The sequence below is a fragment of the Pipistrellus kuhlii genome, unplaced genomic scaffold (genome assembly GCF_014108245.1).
Source record: "Pipistrellus kuhlii isolate mPipKuh1 unplaced genomic scaffold, mPipKuh1.p scaffold_m20_p_3, whole genome shotgun sequence".
In the NCBI taxonomy this organism is placed as follows: Eukaryota; Metazoa; Chordata; class Mammalia; order Chiroptera; family Vespertilionidae; genus Pipistrellus; species Pipistrellus kuhlii.
Genome location: NW_023425529.1, coordinates 102,570,412 through 102,589,364, shown reverse-complemented (window position 1 = coordinate 102,589,364; position 18,953 = coordinate 102,570,412).

The window sequence follows — 18,953 nt, the reverse complement described above, 5'->3', positions numbered from 1 at the left end:
CATAATGGATGTACCAGTTTACATTCCCCAGCAGTGAATGAGGGTTCCTCTTCCTCTCCAACCTTTCCAGCATTTGTTATTGCCTATCTTGTTAATAATAACCATTTTAACAAGTGTGAGATGGTATCCTATTGTAGTTTTTGTTTTCATTTCCCCTAATAGCTATTGAAGTTGAACATCTTTTCATGTATCTGTTGGCCATTTGTATGTCTTCTTAGGAGAGGTGTCTGTCTGTTCAGGTCCTCTGCCCATTTTTTAAGATTGGATTATGTGTTTAGTGCTGGGTTTTATAAGTTCTTTATATATTTTAGATATTAACTTCTTGTAGGAGCTGGTATTTGCAAATATCAATTCTCATTTGGTTGTTCTTTTGTTTAGCTGCTGGTTTCTTTTGCTGTACAGATGCTTTTTAGTTTGATATAGTCCCACTCATCGATTTTTGCCTTTACTTCCCTTGTCTTTGAGGTCAAAATCATAAAATGTTCTCATTTATGTTCTCAAAGGTACATAAGCTTAATACATATATTTTCTAATTTGTAACTTATTGTTTTCGGTCCTTTATTTTGATCTTTGATCCATTTTGAGTTAACTTTTGTACATGGGGAAAACTGTAATTTAGTTCCCCAGACCCAGGTGTATATGCAAATTAATCCCCATCTTTGTTGGGTTAATTTGCATACTCTGTGGGTGTAAGGTATAGTCAATTTACATGTTTCTCTATTATTATGTATGATTTTTTTTCTTCTTTTTTTTTTGTTTAAATTTGAAAAATAGGGTTTGATAAGTGGTATTGTATGACATCCTATATGATTATAGCCAAGTTCATGAGTACAAATAAAATAGCAGTTTCCCTCATTCTCTCTTCTGAGTTCCACTCTGAGAAGACAGGAGATGGGAGCATTATTCTTAGACACAGGAGCCCTGCCCCAGGCCACTCAGCTCCTAACACCTGCAGAGACCTGGATGGAAAGGTATGCAGAGCAGCACGCTGGAGGAAATCACACTAGCATGTACAATCCAACACACTGACAAAATTCACCCTGCAGTGGGCTGTGAGGATTTGAACTGCACACCAAGGAGATGAGGCCTTGCATTCATTGTCTTTAGAGAGGAGACAATCCCGGGTGTGGCATGACTACCATGTACTGCCTCATTCCCTCGCTTCGGCTGACATGGCCCTACCTGTCCTCCTGGAGTACAGTCACTCACTGTGACGGAAATGAAAACACCTCGTGCCAGTGCGAGATTTTGTCACATGACCAATCCTGCAAGTGGCCTTACACTTTTTCATTTCACAAAAGGTTTAAATACCTGGGCCCTAACGTAGCACAAGATGCCTGAAATTCAGAAAATTATGAAAAAGACTCTTCTCCACCCCTAAGGATATTTCATCTTTATAAAGTTGAAAATACAAAATATTACAATAATTTGGCCTTTCTCCCCACCAAAGAAATCACATTCTCAAAGGATTCCTGCAAAATACAAAATTCACTTCTCCCTAAACTGAGACCAAGAAGCCAATGTTACACTGCCAAGAAGACCCCAAAGTAGGTGGAAAAGATACTTCATTACTTTTTTAGAAAAATATTTTTTCTTAATCTAGTAATATTTATTGCATGTGATATATTAAAAATCATTTTCTTGAAATATTAATGTTTATTGCATATAACATTATTATATTAAAATATTTTTTGTTAAAAATCAACATCTAAATAAATAAATAAATAAATAATAAATAAAATAAATAATCACACACAAAAACAGTCCCTATTTAGGTCCTTTGCCCATTTTTTTAATTGGATTGTTTATCTTCTTTTTGTTAAGTTGTATGAGTTTCCTATAAATTTTGCAGATTAGATCCTTATCAGATATAACTTTGGCAAATATGTTCTCCCATGCAATGGACTTTCTTGTTGTTTTGCTGATTGTTTCTTTTGCTGTGCAGAAGCTTTTTATTTTGATGTAGTCCCATTTGCTTATTTTCTCCTTAATTTCCATTGCTCTCGGAGCTGTATCGGTAAAGATATTGCTATGACATATGTCTGATATTTTGCTGCCTATGGATTCTTCTATGGATTTTTATGGTTTCCTGTCTTATGTTTAAGTCCTTTAGCTATTTTGAGTTTATTTTTGTGTATGGTGTAAGGCGGTGGTCTAGTTTGTTTTCCTTTCTTTCTTCTTTCTTTTTTTTTTTTGGAATATATCTGTCCAATTTTCCCAACACCATTTATTGAAGAGTCTGTCTTGATTTTGGTGCATGGGAGCATATGTATTTTAAGTAAGGTTGGTCAGGGGAAGGTTCTTAGAGGGAACCTTCTCCTGAGCTGAAGTGTACAGATGAGACTGAATCTGCTATTATAGTCCAAGGGAAGGACAAGTGCAAATGCCCAGGCACCAAAAAGAAGAGAGCCAGCAGGAGAGCAGCATGAAATGACTGAGAATTGGGCAGGGATGGAGTCAGGAGGAACCTTGAAGACAAAAAAGGTTTATCATGTATTCTAGGAATCATGGGCTCCAAGGCATTTGAGAGTCACTCATTCATTCAGGAAATGGTAACAAAGACATTTACTTCCATTATATATAATAAATGGATATTTATATGAAATAAGTATTTTATTTATTTAATATTTGTAATTAATAAATATAATTAAACAAATAAATATTTACATACTATAATGAATATTGGGCTAAAAAATACCCATTATCTATCAAACATTGTTCTAGGCTAAAAATATAAAAATGGAGAGATAAAATTCCACTTCCTTTTAAAAATATATATTTTATTGATTTTTTACAGAGAGGAAGGAAAAGGGATAGAGAATTAAGAAACATCGATGAGAAATATCGATTAGCTACCTCCTGCACACTCCCTACTGGGGATATACACACAACCAAGGTACATGCCCTTGGCTGGAATCGAACCTGGGACCCTTCAGTCCACAGGCCGATGCTCTATTCACTGAGCCAAACCAGTCAGGTCTACTTCTTCTTCTTCTTTTTTTTACTTTTTTTCTTCTTCTTTTTTCTGACACTATTACAGATGTCCCCACTTCTCCCCTCATCTCCTCCCCCACCCTCACATTTATCTCCCCTCCCCTCTGGCCATCACCCCACTGTTCTCTGTGTCTATGGGCTATGCATATATGTTCTTTGGCTAATTCCTTTAGATTCTTTCATCCAGTTCTCCCACTCACTCCCCTCTGACAGCTAACAGTTTGTACCACGTATCTATGCCTCTGTTTCTATTTTGTTCATTAGATTCCACATACAAATGAGATCATATGGTATTTCTCTTTCTCTGACTATTTTATTTAACTTAGCACAATAGTCTCCAGGTCCATCCAGGCTGTTGCAAAAGGTAAGAGTTCCTTCTTTTTATGGCTGTATAGTATTCCATTGTATAAATGTGCCACAACTTTTTTTCTCATTTTATTTTTCCCATCACCATTTAACCCCCTATCTTCCCCTAACTTCACCCCCACTCCTACCAACCATGGGTTGTCCATGTTCATAGATTATTCCTCTTTTAAAAAAAATTTTGTTTAATCCTCTCTACCACCACCCCCAGCCGCCACCAGAGGTGTTTGTATACTCTTTATCTCTGATTCTGTCTCTATTTTGCTTGTTAGTTCAGTTTGTTCATTAGATTCCACATACGAGTGAAATCATATGGTACTTATCTTTCTCTGACTGGCTTATTTTATTTAGCATAATGCTATCCAGGTCCATTCATGCTGTTGCAAAGGGTGAAGTTTCCTTTCTTTTTATGGCTCAGTAGTATTACATAGCTATTTTACCCTCTCATCTACTGATGAACACTTGGGCTGCTTCCAAGTTTGGCTGTTCTATACAATCAAAGGGTAATGTGCAAATCGACCAAACCACGGAACAACTGATCTCTATGATGCACAATGACCACCAGGGGGCAGATACTCAAGGGAGAAGCTGCCCCCTTGTGGTCAGTGAGCTCCACAGGGGGAGCACAGCTCAGCCAGAAGCCCTGATTGCCAGCATTAAGAATGTCCGACTGATGGCTTAAGCCTGCTCTTCACTAAGCCATCAGTTGCACATCCCCCAAGGGCTCCTGGATTGCGAGATGGCATAGGCTGGGCTGAAGGACTCCCCACCCACCCCCAAGTGAATGAATTTTGTGCAGTCGGCCTCTAGTTGTAAACAAAAATGCTACAATGAACATAAGGGCATATATTCTTTCAAATTAGTGTTTTGGTTTCTTTGGATAAATTATCACAAGTAGAATCATTGGGTTATATGGCAGTTCCATTTTTAATGTTTTCAGATAATTCCATACTGCTTCCAAGTGACTGCATCAACCTGCATTTCCACCAAAAGTGTACAGGTTTTCCCTCTCCACATCCTCATCAATACTTGTTGATTGCTGATTTATTAATCTTAGTCATTCTGATAGGTGTGAGATGAAATCTCATTGTGGTTTTAATTTGCATTTTTCTGATGATTAGTTATATTGAGTATCTTTTTATATGTCTACTAGCTAGATGCCTGTTGCACAAAATTCATGTGTGTGTGTGGGGGGGGGGGGGGGTGTTCCTCAGCCCAGCCTGTACCCTCTCCAATATGGGACCCCTTGAGGGATTGAATCTAAATGGGCAGATGGACATCCCTCTCACAATCCAGGACTTCTGGCTTCCAACTGCTCGCCTGCTTGCCTTTCTGATTGCCCTTAACCACTTCTGCCTGACAGCATGATCAACCCCTAACAACTCCCCTGCCAGCCTGATTGATGCCTAACTGCACCCCTGCCAGCCTGTTTACCCTTAACTGCCCTCTCCTGCAGGCATGGTCACCCCTAACTGCCCTCTCCTGCAGGCCTGGGTCCCTCCCAACTGCCCTTCCCTGCAAGCCTGGGTCACCCCAACTTACCTCCTCTACTGGCCTGGGTCTCCTCCAACTGCCCTTCCTGCAGGCCCAGTTGCTCCCAACTTCCCTCCTCTGCAGGCCTGGTCCCTCCCAACTGCCCTCCCCTGTTGGCCATCTTATGGCAGCCATCTTGTGTCCACATGGGGGCAATCATCTTTGACCACTTGGGGGTAGCCATTTTGTGTGTTGGAGTGTCAATCCATTTGCATATTACTCTTTTATTAGATAGGATTGGCCATCTGTATGTTCTCTTTGGAGAAGTCTATTTCACATCCTTTGTTTATTTTTTTTTAATATTTATTTATTTATTATTAAGATATTTTATGTGTACATATCTTTCCATTGCCTCCCTCCCATACCCCCTTTGCTTATTTTAAAATTGAACTTTTTTTTTCTTTTCTTAGTATTGAATTTTATAAGTTCTTTATAAATTTTGGATATAAAGCCCTTATGAGATGTATCAACAAATATGTTCTCCCATTCAGTGGGTTGTTTGTTCACTTTGTTGATGGTTTCCTTTGCTGGGTAAAACCTTTTTAGTTTAATGTACTCTCATCTGTTCATTTTCCTTGTCCAAGGAGGTATATTAAACAAAAATTGCTAGAAGAAATGTCCAAGATTTTACTGCCTATATTTTCTTCTAGGATTTTTATTGTTACAAGTCTAACATTTACATCATTGAACTATTTTGAATTTATTCTTGTGTGTGGACTTTGAAGGTAGTTAGATTCATTTTTTATACATAACTGTCAAATTTTCCCAACACCATTTATGGTAGGGGTGTCGAACTCAATCAGAGAAGGGGCCAAAATCTAAAATCCAGCCTAAATCGTGGGCCGAATGGTTTACTGAACAGTCATAAACTGTCATTGTGATGGAAACGCAGCGGAGTGCAGTGATGACAGCGCGGTGCGGGCCACATTGCAAGGCCTGGTGGGACGGATTTGGCCCGTGGGCCTTGTGTTTGACACATGTGATTTATGGAATACACTATCTTTATCCGACTATATGTTTTTAACTCCTATGTCAAATATCACTTGATTATAGAGGCATAGATTTATTTCTGGACTCTGTAATCAGTTCCATTGATCTGTGTATCTGTTTGTATGCCAGTACCATGTTGTTTTAATAACAATGGACTTGTAGTACAGTGTGATATTGGGTAGCATGATTCCTTTACTTTGTTTTTCTTTCTCAGTATTGCTGTGCTATTTAGGGTCTTTTGTGGTTTATAAAGTTTTGGTTTATTTGTTCTATTTCTGTGAAGTATACCATTGGTATCTTGCTAGGAGTTGCATTGAATCTGTAGATTACTTTGGGTAGTATGGACATTTTAATGATGATAATTTTTCCTATGTATGAACATTGTATATGCTTCCACTTATTTGTATCTTCTCCTTTCTTCAGTGTCTTATAAGTACAGCTCTTTTTCATCCTTGGTTAAACATATTTCTAGGTGTTTTATTATTTTTGAAGCAAATGTGAATGGGATAGTTTTCTTAGTTTTCCTTTCTGATAGTTCATTATCCTATTAAAAGGGTAGTATGCAAATTAACTGTCACTCCATCACAAAGATGGTGACACCCATAGCCACAAGATGGCAGTGCCCAGTCCCCTCAGCCTCACCAGAGTCTCCCAGCCCTGGGGCGTCTGCTGCTGAGAGCAGGCAGTGTGAGTGGCCTGGCAGAATGTTTGCTTCATTGCTGTGGCAACACCCTAGCCGAGGAGGGCCTCTGGGGGACAGGGGGGCTTGCCCACAGCCTCTGCAGCCAAGTGCAGGCCCGGAGAGGAGATGATAGGCCCTCCTCCCACTGAAGCAGTATGGCTCCTGTGGAAGCGGCACGGCTCCAGGTGGCGCACAGTGGTTTCCACCGGCTCCCACAGAAGTGCGGGCAGCCTACTGCATGCAATTATCATGCAATGGGCTACTAGTTGATGAATAAAATGCAACTGAGTTTTGGATATTTATTTTGTATCCTGCTATTTTACTGAATTCATTGATCAGTTCTAGTAGTTTTTTTGTTTTGTTTTTTTTATGGAATCTTTAGGGTTCTTTATATATAGTATCATGTCATCTGAAAATAATGACAATTTTATTTCTTTATTTTCAATTTAGATACTTTATTTCTTCTTTCTTGATTGTTGTCTCTAGGAAATCCAGTACTATGTTGAGTAAGAGTGGTGAAAGCAGACATCCCTGTCTTATTCCTGATTGTAAATGGGACACTCATATTTTTTACCCATTGAGTATGATGTTGGCTGTGGGTTTGTCATATATGGCCTTTATTATATTGAGGTAAGTTCCTTCTATGCTCACTTTGCTGAGAATTTTTATCATAAATGGGTGCTGGACTTTATCAAATGCTTTTTCTGCATCTTTTTATATGGTCATGAGGTTTATATCCTTCATTTTGTATGTGGTATATCATGTTTATTGGTTTGTGGATATTGTACCAACCTTAGATCCGGGAATAAATCCCAGTTAATCATGGTGTATGATCTTTTTATGTATTGCTGGACTTGGTTTGCTGATATTTTGTTAAAAATTTTAGCATCTGTATTCATCATGGATATTGATTTATAAACTTTTTTTTTGTAGTGACCTTATCTGATTCTGGAATCAGCATAATGTAAAATGAGCTTGGAAGTATTCTCTTCTCTTGAATTTTTTGGAATCATCTCAGAAGGATAAATGTTAGTTATTCTGTGAATGTTTGGCAAAATTCCCCTGGTCCAGGGCTCTGTAGATTTGGAGTTGTTTTTTTTTGTTGTTTTTTTTTTTTTGGTTTTATTTTGTTTGGTTTTTTTGTTTGTCTTGTTTTTTCATTACTGCTTCAATTTAACTAGTTGTAATCTGTTTAGATTCTCTGATTCTTCCTGATTTTTGAGATTGTATATTTCTAGGAATTTATCTACTTCATCCAAATTGTCCAAATTGTTGGGATATAGTTCTTTTTCAAGTTCCGTTAAGTGTAAAGTTAAATTGTTTATTGGAATGCTATGAATTTCCCTCTTAGTACTGCTTTGCCTGTTTTTTGGGTGTTGTGTTCTCATTAGAATTTGTTTCAAGTTATCTCTTGATTTCTTCCTTGATCTCACTGTTGACGTATTAATTGTGTAGTAACATGTTTTTAGTCTGTGTTTTTCAATTTTATATTTGTGATTAATTTATGGTTTCAATCTTCTTAAATTTATTGAGACTTATTTTGTGTTCTAACATGTGGTCTATCTTAGGAAATGTTACATGTGTACTTGAATAGAATGTATATTTGTTTGCTTTGAGGTGAAAAGCTCTGAAGATATCAATTAAATCCATCTGATCTAGTGTGTCATTTAAGACTGCCATCTCATTGTTAATTTTTCTGTCTGGAAGATCTATCCATTGATGTCAATGGAGTGTTAAAATATCCTACTATGACTGTATTACTGTCAATCTCTCTTTTTATCTCCATCAACCTTTGTTTTATATAATTTGGTGCTACTATATTGGGTGTATAAATGTTTACAAGTATTATATCCTCTTATTGGATTGCTCCCTTTATCATTTTATAGTGTCCTTCTTTCTCTCTTACTATATAGCCTTGGTTTTAAAGTCTATTTTGTTAGATATAAATATTGCCACCCCAGCTGTTTTTCTTTTCCATTTGCATGAAATATCTTTTCCAACCTTTACTTTTAATCTGCATGTATCTTTCATCTTGAAGATAGCATATATATTAGCCTTGTTTTCTTTCTTTCATTTTTTTTTTTAATCCTCACCAGAGGATATTTTTTTCATTGATTTATTTAGAGAGAATAGAGGAGTGGAAGGGAGGGAGATAGAGAAGCATTAGTGTGAGAGAGTCATATCAATTGGTTGCCTCCTATTCACACCCTAAACAGGGCTGGGGATTGAGCCTGAAAATGAGAAATGTGCTCTTGATTGGAAATCGAACCCGCAAACCTTCAGTCTACAGGCTGATACGCTAACAACTCAGCAAAACCATCCAGGGCTAGGTCTTGCTTTCTTATACATTCAGTTACTCTATGTATTTGATTGGAGCATTAATCCATTTACATTTAAAGCGATTATTGATATGTACATATTTTTTAAAATAAATCTTTGTTGTTCATATTATTACAAATGTTCCTCATTTTTTCCCCTCCACCAGGTTCCCACCCCGCCCTCTGCCCTTTCCCCACCCCCCGTTATCCTCATCCATAGGTGCACAGTTTTTGTTCAGGATCTTCCCGCAACCCCCCTTCCCTTTTTCCCCCAGAGTCATCAGTCCACTTCCCTTCCATACCTCTGATTCTATTATATTCACCAGTTAATATTGTTCATCAGGTTTTTTAATTCCCTTGGCTTTTAGTTTCACTTGTTGATAGTTACATATTTGTTGATCATAATTTTTATCTATATCTTATTCCTCTTCTTAAAGAACCTCTTTCAGCAATTCATATAATTCTGGTTTGGCAGAGATGAACTCCTTTAGCTTTCTTTTATTTGTGAAGCTCTTCATCTGGCCTTCGATTCTGAGTGATAGTTTTGCTGGGTAGAGTATTTTTGGCTGTAGGTTCTTGCTATTCATCACCTTGAATATTTCTTGCCATTCCCGTCTGGCCTGCATGGTTTCTGTTGAGAAATCAGCTGACAATCATATGGGTGCTCCTTTATAGGTAACTACCTGCTTTTCTCTTGCTGCTTTTAATATTCTCTCTTTGTCTTTTGCTCTTGGAATTTTAATTATGATGTGTCTTGGTGTGGTCCTCTTTGGATTCCTTTTGTTTGGGGTTCTGTGCACTTCCTGGACTTGTAAGTCTATTTCTTTCACCAGGTGGGGGAACTTTTCTGTCACTATTTCTTCCAGTATTCTTTTGGTATTTTGCTCTTTCTCTTCTTCTAGGACCCCCATAATTCTGATGTTGGTTAGCTTGAAATTGTCCCATAGGTTTCTTACACTATCTTCAACTTTCTGGATTCTCTTATCTTCTTGCTTCTGTGGAGGAGTGTCCTCTGGCTCTTTGTGTTCCAAATCTTTGACTTGATTCTTGCAATCTTCCATTCTGTTTTTAGCACTAGTATAATATTTTTTATTTCAGACAATGTTTTCTTTATTTCTAGTTGATCCCTTTTCATATCCTCATAGGTCTCATTTATTTTATTGACCTTTTCTGGGAAATTCTTGAAAAACCTTTTAAGCGTGGTTTTGAACTCTATATTCAGTCGTTTCTTGTCCTCCATTTCTTTTGTTTGTGATCTGTTTCCTTGTCTGGCATTTTCACAGCTTCCCTGAGTTGGTATGGTGGCTTTGTGTGCTAAGGTGTCCTATATGGTTCAATGGGTCAGCCTCCCAGTTACTTGAGGTGGACAGTCTCGGTGTAGCCCTTTGTGGGCTGTGTGTGCAGTCTTGTTATTAAGCCTTGCTTGTTGTTGGTATCACTGGGAAGCATTGATCTCCAAGCCAATTGGCTATGAGGAGCAGAAGTGTCTCACCTAGGAGGGCTTCTGTATTCCGCTTGGATGAGGTGGAGTCTCGGGGTGGTGCAGCCAAACTTTGGTGAATCCCTCAAGATTGGTTGCAGGCATGCTGGTATAGGCACAGACAGGCTCCAAAGCTGTCTGTCCCTCCCTAGGAGAGTCCTATTTGCAGCGAACGAGGAAGCTAGCCACTGGAAGGGCTTCTGTGCTCCACTTGGATGGGGCAGAGTCTCGGGATGGTGCAGACGAGCTTTATTCAGCCCCTCCCTATGAGGGTCTGGTTTCCGAGTCCCACAGCAATGGCCTCTGGCTTCACACACCTCTGAGAGATCTCTGCCCACTGCCTGACAGACTGGCCTATCCCTGTCTTGGGCTGTCTATCATAGCAATAGGGTGGTTCTGTTTTCCTCCCGAACAGGAAAGCTAGCCGCACATTAGCTGTTCGCCCTCTCCGTGTGCAGAGAGTCAGCCAGTAGCGAACTCAGCCCGCCCTCTCCATGCTCCGCAAGGGAGCCAGCAGTGAAGTCTGGCGGCCGCCTTTTCGCGCACACAGTTCTCCGCAGCTTCACAGTTCCTGAGGGTCAGTGTGCCTTCTCTCTCCTTCCCAGATGGTACAGCCTCCTCTCAGCCAGGGGTCCACCACTTCAGGGCAATGTTTCCCTTGTTTTCCAGTTCTAAATTCAAGTTTATTGTGGCAGGCTGCATTCGGGTGTCTACCCTATGCCGCCATCTTGGTTTCTCTCTGCTATGTACATATTTATTGCTTTTATTTTTAGCACTATGTCCCTGTTTTTTCTTCTTCTTTTTCTCTTCTTCCTCTCCTCCTCCTCCTGTTTTTTTCTTCCTCTTCCTCCTACTCCTTTTCCTTCTCCTCTCCCTCTCCTTCACCTCTCCTTCTTCTCCTTCTTCCTCTTCAAACAGACCTTTATCATTTCTTGTAATACTGATTTGGTGGAAACAAACCTTTTAGTTTTTCTTGTCTGGGAAGCTCTTTATTTCTCCTTCAATTTTTAAATGATAGACTTACTGAGTAATTCAGCCTTGGGAGTAGGTTCTTGCTTTTCAGCACTTTGAATATTTCATGCCAATCCCTTCTGACCTGAAATGTTTCTGTTAAGAAATCAGCTTACAGTCTATGGGAGCTCTCTTGTACGTAACTAACTGCCTTTCTCTTGATACTTTTAAGATACTCTTTTTGTCTTACCATTGGCATTTTAATTATGATGAGTCTTGTTGTGAGCCTCTTTGCATCTATCTTGTTTGAGACTCTCTGTGCTTTCTGGACTTGCGTGTCTTTTTCCTTCACCAGGTTATGAAATTTTTCTGTCATTAGTTCTTAAATGGGTTCTTTCATTTTTTAATTTTAAAATATATTTTTATTGATTTTTTTTACAGAGAGGAAGGGAGAGAGTAGAGAGCTAGAAACGTCGATGAGAGAGAAACATCGACCAGCTGCCTCTTGCACACCCCGCCCCGGGGATGTGCCCGCAACCCTGGTACATGCCCTTGACCTGAATCGAACCCAGGACCCTTCAGTCTGCCGACCGACGCTCCACCACTGAGCCAAACCAGTTTCGGCTCAAATGGGTTCTTGATTACTCACTTTCTCTCCTCTCCTTCTATAATCCCGATGATGTGGATGAAGTTATGCTTCATGTTGTCCAAAGGTCCCTTAAATTATTTTCACTTTTAAACAATTCTGTTTCTTTTTGATGCTACAATTGGGTGTTTTTTCCTACTTGGTCTTCCAAATTGCATATTCAATCCTCCATTTCATTCAATCCACTCTTTATTTCTTCTAGTGTATTCTTTATTTCAGATATTGCAGTCTTCATTTCTGACTGGTCCTGTGCTATGGTTTCTATGTCTTTTTTATACTTTTGGGTACCCTTATAATCATTACTTTGAACTCTGTATCTGACACATTGCTTACCTCCGTTACAGTTAGCTCTTCTTCTGGACAATGCTCTTGTTCTTTCAATTGGGGTCTGTTTTTGTTGTTGTTGTTGTTTTATCTCCCTATTTTGGCTGCATCTTTGTGTGTTTGGTTCTGTGTATTAGGTAGATTTGCTATGCCTCCCAGTCTTAGTAGGTGGCCTTATGTAGTATGCGTCCCATGGACCCAGTGATACAGTCTGTCTGATTACCTAAGATGAGTGCTCTAAGAATGTTCTTTGTGCACATTATATGTGTTCTCCTATTGTGAATGAATATTGATTGCTGTTGGCTCATTTGTGTGTGAGATCAACCCTAAGGCTGGCTGAATATGAGGCTCGACCACCAACAGAATGTGCAAGCTGTTGTGCTGGCACTGGTGAAATGAAGCAGAATTCACCTCTGCAGGGTTTGGTGCCTGCCAACATCTCCTTGTGATACATTGTGCAGTTTATTGGATCCTTCTCTGTTTTTGTGTGAAACTTGCCAATGGGTATTATTGATTTGGGGCCTCTTCAGAGAGACAAAAGTTGCCTGTGACCGGTCCTGAACAACTTGTTTGGAACTATCGGCAATTGACGGCCTGTGACTCCCTCTTCTAAGCTTGGGTGAATGCAGAAAGCACCAAGCTGCACACCAAGGCCAGCTTTCACCAGGTTCTGGTCCAGAGGTAAGTCAGCAAAAGTCTCAAAGCACAGAGAGATTAGCCTCCACCTGCAAATTTTCTGTAGGGTTAGTGAGTCACTGAAAGAGCTTCTGGTTGTGGCACTCAACAGGGTATAAGTTCCATAAGGTAGGGCAGGAGGAATTTCAGTGGGCTTATTGCTTCCCCACAAGCTAATACAGCATGGAGGAAAGTGCTCTGCCAGAGAAAGACAGCTTCTAAAATATGGGGGAATGACTCAGCACAGGGATTCTGGCATCTGATCTTTCAGCTCTCTCCCCAGAGCCACCAAACCCAGACTCCTCATTTGTCTCTGTCCTTCCTCTGCTGGAGCCCAGGATGAATGGCTGTGAACAAAATTTTGTGTGTTTTCCTTTAAAGAAGTTGCCTGCATTTCTAGCCATCTCTTCCTGTTGAACAGAAACCCCACTGCTTTTCAAAGCTGGATGTTATGTGGGTGCCTTTCCAGGTTCTGATGCTCTAGGCTTAGGAGCCCAGCTTGAGGTTTAGACCCCACACTTCTCAGGGGTAACCCACCCTCCCAAAGCTGAGATATCTCTCCAGAACGTCGACTGCTAGAGAGCCTACCATCACTCTCACACCTCCATTCTTACTACCAGTCTCTATGTGGCCTCTTTTATAAGTCCTTGGTTATAAGGCTTCTCTCTAGCTAATCTTCAGTTGGTTATTCAGAATGATTTTTTAAACAATTTAGTTGTAATTCCAGTTTGGTCCTGGGAGAAAGCTAGTTAGTTTCCATTTAATATATTGCCATCTTGATCTCACCACAGCTCTTTTATCCATTCCTCTACTGATGGTCACTTGGGCTGTTTCTTGATCTTAACTATTGTAAATCATGCTGCTATAATTATAGGGGTGCATATATTATTTTGAATTTGTGTTTCTGGATTCTTAGGATATATTCCCAGAAGTTGGATCACTGAGTCAAAAGGAAGTTTCATTTTTAATTTCTTAAGGAAACCACAGTGGCTGTACCAGTCTACATTCTCAACAATAGTATATACTAGAGTTACCTTTTCTCCACATCTTCACCAGCACTTGTTTGTTTATTTATTTATGGAAAACTACACTTTCTATGCTTTTTTTGTTTGTTTGTTTGTTTGAAGCCTAGTGAGAAGAAAAACATTCTCATAATCAAGAACTAATATGATTATTGCTAAAATAAAAAAGGTATAGCAGTGGAAACCTTAGAAGGACACTTTAAACTGTGCAATGAGTTTAGGGAAGACTTCATCTAGAGATTATGTATATATATATATATACAATTATTTGTTATGAATATTAATGATTTGGACTTGAAATTTGAATTCCCTAAGGAGACCATAAGGTAAGACCAGGAAGTGGGCAGAGCAACAATGGTTAGAAGATGTGAGAGAATAGAGTATATTGGGAAGCTCAGCCATTTCAATAAGCCTAGAGTATAGATTTGGGTGGAGTGGAGTGAGGGTCTGGGATGAAATAGGAGACTGGATGATGAAGCTGATGTGCTGAATTGGCACCAGATTATGAAGAGCCTTGATTGTCCTATTAAAGAGTCAAGACTTAACATTGTGACAGGAGAGGGATCAAAGGGCTGGAGAAGGAGGTACATAATTGTAGCATTAACATATTAGAAAGCCATGGGCAGCAGTAATGTGGAAGTGGAGATCCCTCTACTAAAGGCATTCAAGGTGAAACCCAGCTTGGAGTAGGAGGAAGGTCACTGGATTTGGAACCAACAAACTAAGGATGAAGTTGGGATTCTCTAGGTCCATGCAGCATATCCATTTGCAAAATGGTCTTGTGTTTAGGGTTGGGCCACTGTGTTATCCACCCCAGCCCTCTCTCTTATTCCTGGTCTATCATCCTCAGAACTCTGGGGCTCTACGGATCACCAGCTAAAACTGTTAACCAATCTCTAAGGTTCCTTCTAGCTCTATCCTAGTGTTGTAAGGTGAACGAGGGAGTCATTTGCCCTGTTATAACAATCCCATGCCTTCATTGTGCATAAATATATCAAGAAACCTGGGATCTCCTTTAATTTTACTTTAGTATGGAAAGTCACTTCTTAATTGCATTGCCTGGCAAAAAGATCATGGCTTAGGAAGTTATAGATCCAGGTTTCAAATCCCTGCTCTCCCATTTGCTGCACTAAAAAAAAAAAAAAAAATCTTATAACTCTTTATACTATTTATTATCTTTAGGGCTGGTTATTTAATCTCTTTGTGTTCCAATTTCTTCATCTGTCAGATGAAGCTAGTAACACTATTCATAGGACAAATGTAAACATCAAATGAAATAATTGATGTTAAAGTGTTCCATAAGAGATGTTATCAAATGTTACATATTACAATCATCAGATCACCAAATGAAGAATCAGTTTTAAGTATATTCAACAAAGAAATTTTTAGTGTAAAAGATCTAGCTGTAAAGTACTTAAATTTTTTCTAAATAAACAAGCCCTTAATATCCAGATAAGTATTATCTTCAAAGATGTTCTTTGGTTAGGCAATTTGTTATTCTGACCATGTTGTTGTTACTTAAGATTTCTTTGAAATGTATCTCTTGATGCTGTCTCCAAAGTTATTATATCCTTGGTAGTGATAACTCTTTATCGAAGTGAATTTTGGTGAAAACCCATAGCATCATAGGTAATGAATATAGGGGGCATCAACCTAGATAACTTGAATGTGTTTAAAAATAAAAAATACTGTCTATGCCATGAGCTTGTTTTCTTGTGTGGTAGATTCTACTGTACTTTTTAATGTATGATTTTTCTAAAATTCAGGTTCCTAGCCTACACAAACAAATTCTACTGTTAGTTTATTTAAAGAAATGTGGAAATTTACAATTGAATTAGTTTTCTTACTAATAAAATGGCATTCTGGGCCTTTAGACCAATGTGAGAAATGTCCCAGGTGCCATTCCTAGGCTCCTAAATCCCAATGTTAGAGAGCAGTACAGAAATTTGTGCTTAGAATGAACACAGATTGATCCCCTGGGTGATAATATTACATAGATGGGGCTGGCTTTTGGGGAAGGGAGAAATTAAGGTTTATAATTTGAATCTTGGGGAACAAGTTTCTACGGGACTCATGAAAATGATGCTTGGGAAATGCAAATGATAGAGCTTCTTTCTCTGAGACAGGGGTAGAATCACCACCCTATTGTCTGTATCCACAGGTTATACATATATGCACACAAATTCTTTGGTTGATCTCTTCCCACCCACCCACCAACCCCTGCCTTCCCTCTAAGATTCCACAGTCTGTTACATGTTTCTGTTTATGGATCTGTTTTGTTCATAAGTTTATTTTGTTCATTTGATTCCACATATGAATAAGATCATGTGATACTTGTTTTTCTCTGACTAGCTTATTTCACTTAGTGTAATACTCTCCAGGTCCCTCCAAGCTGTTTCAAAGGGTAAGAGATACTATGCAGCAGTAAAAAAATAAAAAATAAAAAATTACTAGAGATTTTGATTTTAGAGTTTTATGCTATGTCACTCATTTGTTTCATAGGGGACTGTCTTACAATAAGGTGTATTTTATAAATACTTCAAAGTTTGTCTCTTACTTCTTAGTGTCTGCTTCACACTGGCATTGCATTCATAACCAAGTACATACACTGTATGTACATACACTGTATAGTAGTGTATGGATGAATGAAGGAATGGCCTCTTCTCTGATGGGAATTAGACTTGTATTGATAACATCAAGGGAAAGTATTAAAATTTAATATGAGGTTGTGATGAGTGCCTCTCTGTGAGGCAGCCTGCCTCCCTAATCAGCTATTAAAGGGTTGCCAACAGTGTTCTGTAGATCTTCTATTTACTGTAAATAGTCAGACAAGTTAAGGAAAATCCCTCTGCAGTGTTCTGCTGGCTAAATTCAGCCCCACAACAAAACTGATAGAGCAGAGCTATTTCTGTCTTAAATACAAATCCTTAATTCCATTAGAAATTAAGATAAAAAGAAAGAATCTTCTGTTGTTATACACTAATTGAAACCTGCTTCAGAAGACCACCCATGGTTCCAGAAAAGGGGGTTTTGCTTGTTAAGTCTTTAAAATTCAAGTCTTTTGGAGAGGCTAATTTGAAAGCAACTGTAAATCACACTAACTCAAATGCCACTGGTGGTTCAAGAAAGGACCTGACCCTGGTCTGCTTAATCTCCACAGCAGACACCTTGTGACCTTCCTCTGCCTGAGATGTGATATAAGCAATGTTACTGTGAACTGTTGACGACTTGATTCAGTGTAATTATATGTCTAGAATCACATACCAGGCCTTATTAAAAATTCTTAGATATTAAAAATGACCAAATGATACATTTAAGCTGTATGTATATGCCTTATTGGATGCCAAATAGGTTTTTAAAAATCAGAAAATATCTTATTGAGTTAAAATAGGACAAACAGACAAATTCAGGATAAATAGCTAATAGCAAAGAGATCTTAATAATAGTGGTAATGATGAAAATGTCATTTATTTAACTTTAGAATACTTTAGATCTCCTGTTAGAAACTCATAAGCTTGAGTTACTTTTCCAAATCAGCCTACATAGACACCAATCTACATAAGCCAAGAGGCTCATGGGTCATGGTGTGGAAAGGGAAAGAAACTAAAGTCCTTCCCTTGTGAAAGCCAGTGTCCTTTAACACCACAGACTAATCAGCTGAGAGAATATGTCGCTTTAAAATAGCCCCTTTCCCCCCAGGACGTTAAAAGCCCCCTTTTAAAATCTGATAATACTAAAGGTCTGATACACAAATTCATGCATGGTGGGGACCCTCTGGGTGGTCTGTGGGGATCAGGTGGAAACCTGTAGTCCAGCTGACTGCATCTCCTACCTGCCACTCATGCTCATCCAGGCCCCACTGTGCCTGCTACAGGCTTGCACCAAGTCAGCTCCAATGGGGAGAGGCTTATACAGCACTGCTCACCAGCCTTGAGCCCTGTGTTTGGCACCCTTCTGAGGGGAGTGGCCTGCAGGATCAGGCCAAAACTCACTCTCCAACATCCCCCCCCCCCCCCGGGGTCACAGATTACGAGAGGGTGCAGGCCAGGCTAAGGGACCCCACAGTGCATGATTGGAGCCAGGGAGGGACTGTGGGAGGGTTCCAGGGTATGTCTGGCCTATCTTGCTCAGTCCCAATTGGCTGGACCCCAACAGCAAGCTAACCTACCAGTCGGAGCATCTGTCCCATGGTTGTCAGTGCACATCATAGCAACTGGTTGGCAGGTTGACTGTCTGCCCCCTGGTGGTCAGTACATGTCATAGAAAGCAGTTGAGCGGCCTTAGCATATCATTAGCATATTACTCTTTGGTTGAGCAGTAGACCAGTCACTAGATGACCAAACAATTAGCATATTAGGCTTTTATTATATAAAACTAGAGGCCTGGTGCAGGAAATTCATGCACTGGGGGAGGGTCCTTCAGCCCAGCCTGTACTCTCTCCATTCTGGGACCACTTGGGGGATGTCTGACTGCCGGTATAGGCCCAATCCTAGAGTGGGTCCTAAACCGGTGGTCAGACATCCCTCTCACAATTCAGATCCGCTGGCTCATAACCACTTGCCTGCCTACCAGCTGGATCAGCACCTAATCACTCCCCTGCCAGCTTAATGGCCCCCAACTGCCCTCTCCTGCTGGCCTGATGGCCCCCAACTGCTCTCCTCTGGTGGCCTGATCACCCCTAACCACCTCTGCCTCAGCTCCTACCAGTGTGGCTTTGTCCGGAAGGAAGTCGGACAGTAGGAAGATGTCCAGTCTCCTAGTCTAATTAGCATATTACCCTTTTATTAGTATAAATAAAGGCCTGGAGCATGGGTGGGGCTGGCTGGTCTGCCTGAAGGGGTCCTGAATCAGAGTGTGGGTCCCCTTGGAGGGCAGGGCTGGCTTGGGCGAGGGGCTGAGGGATGTTTGCAGCTGGCCATCCCCCATTGGGGTGAGGGTCCCAGCTGGAGGGTGTGGCCAGCCTGGGCGAGGGGCT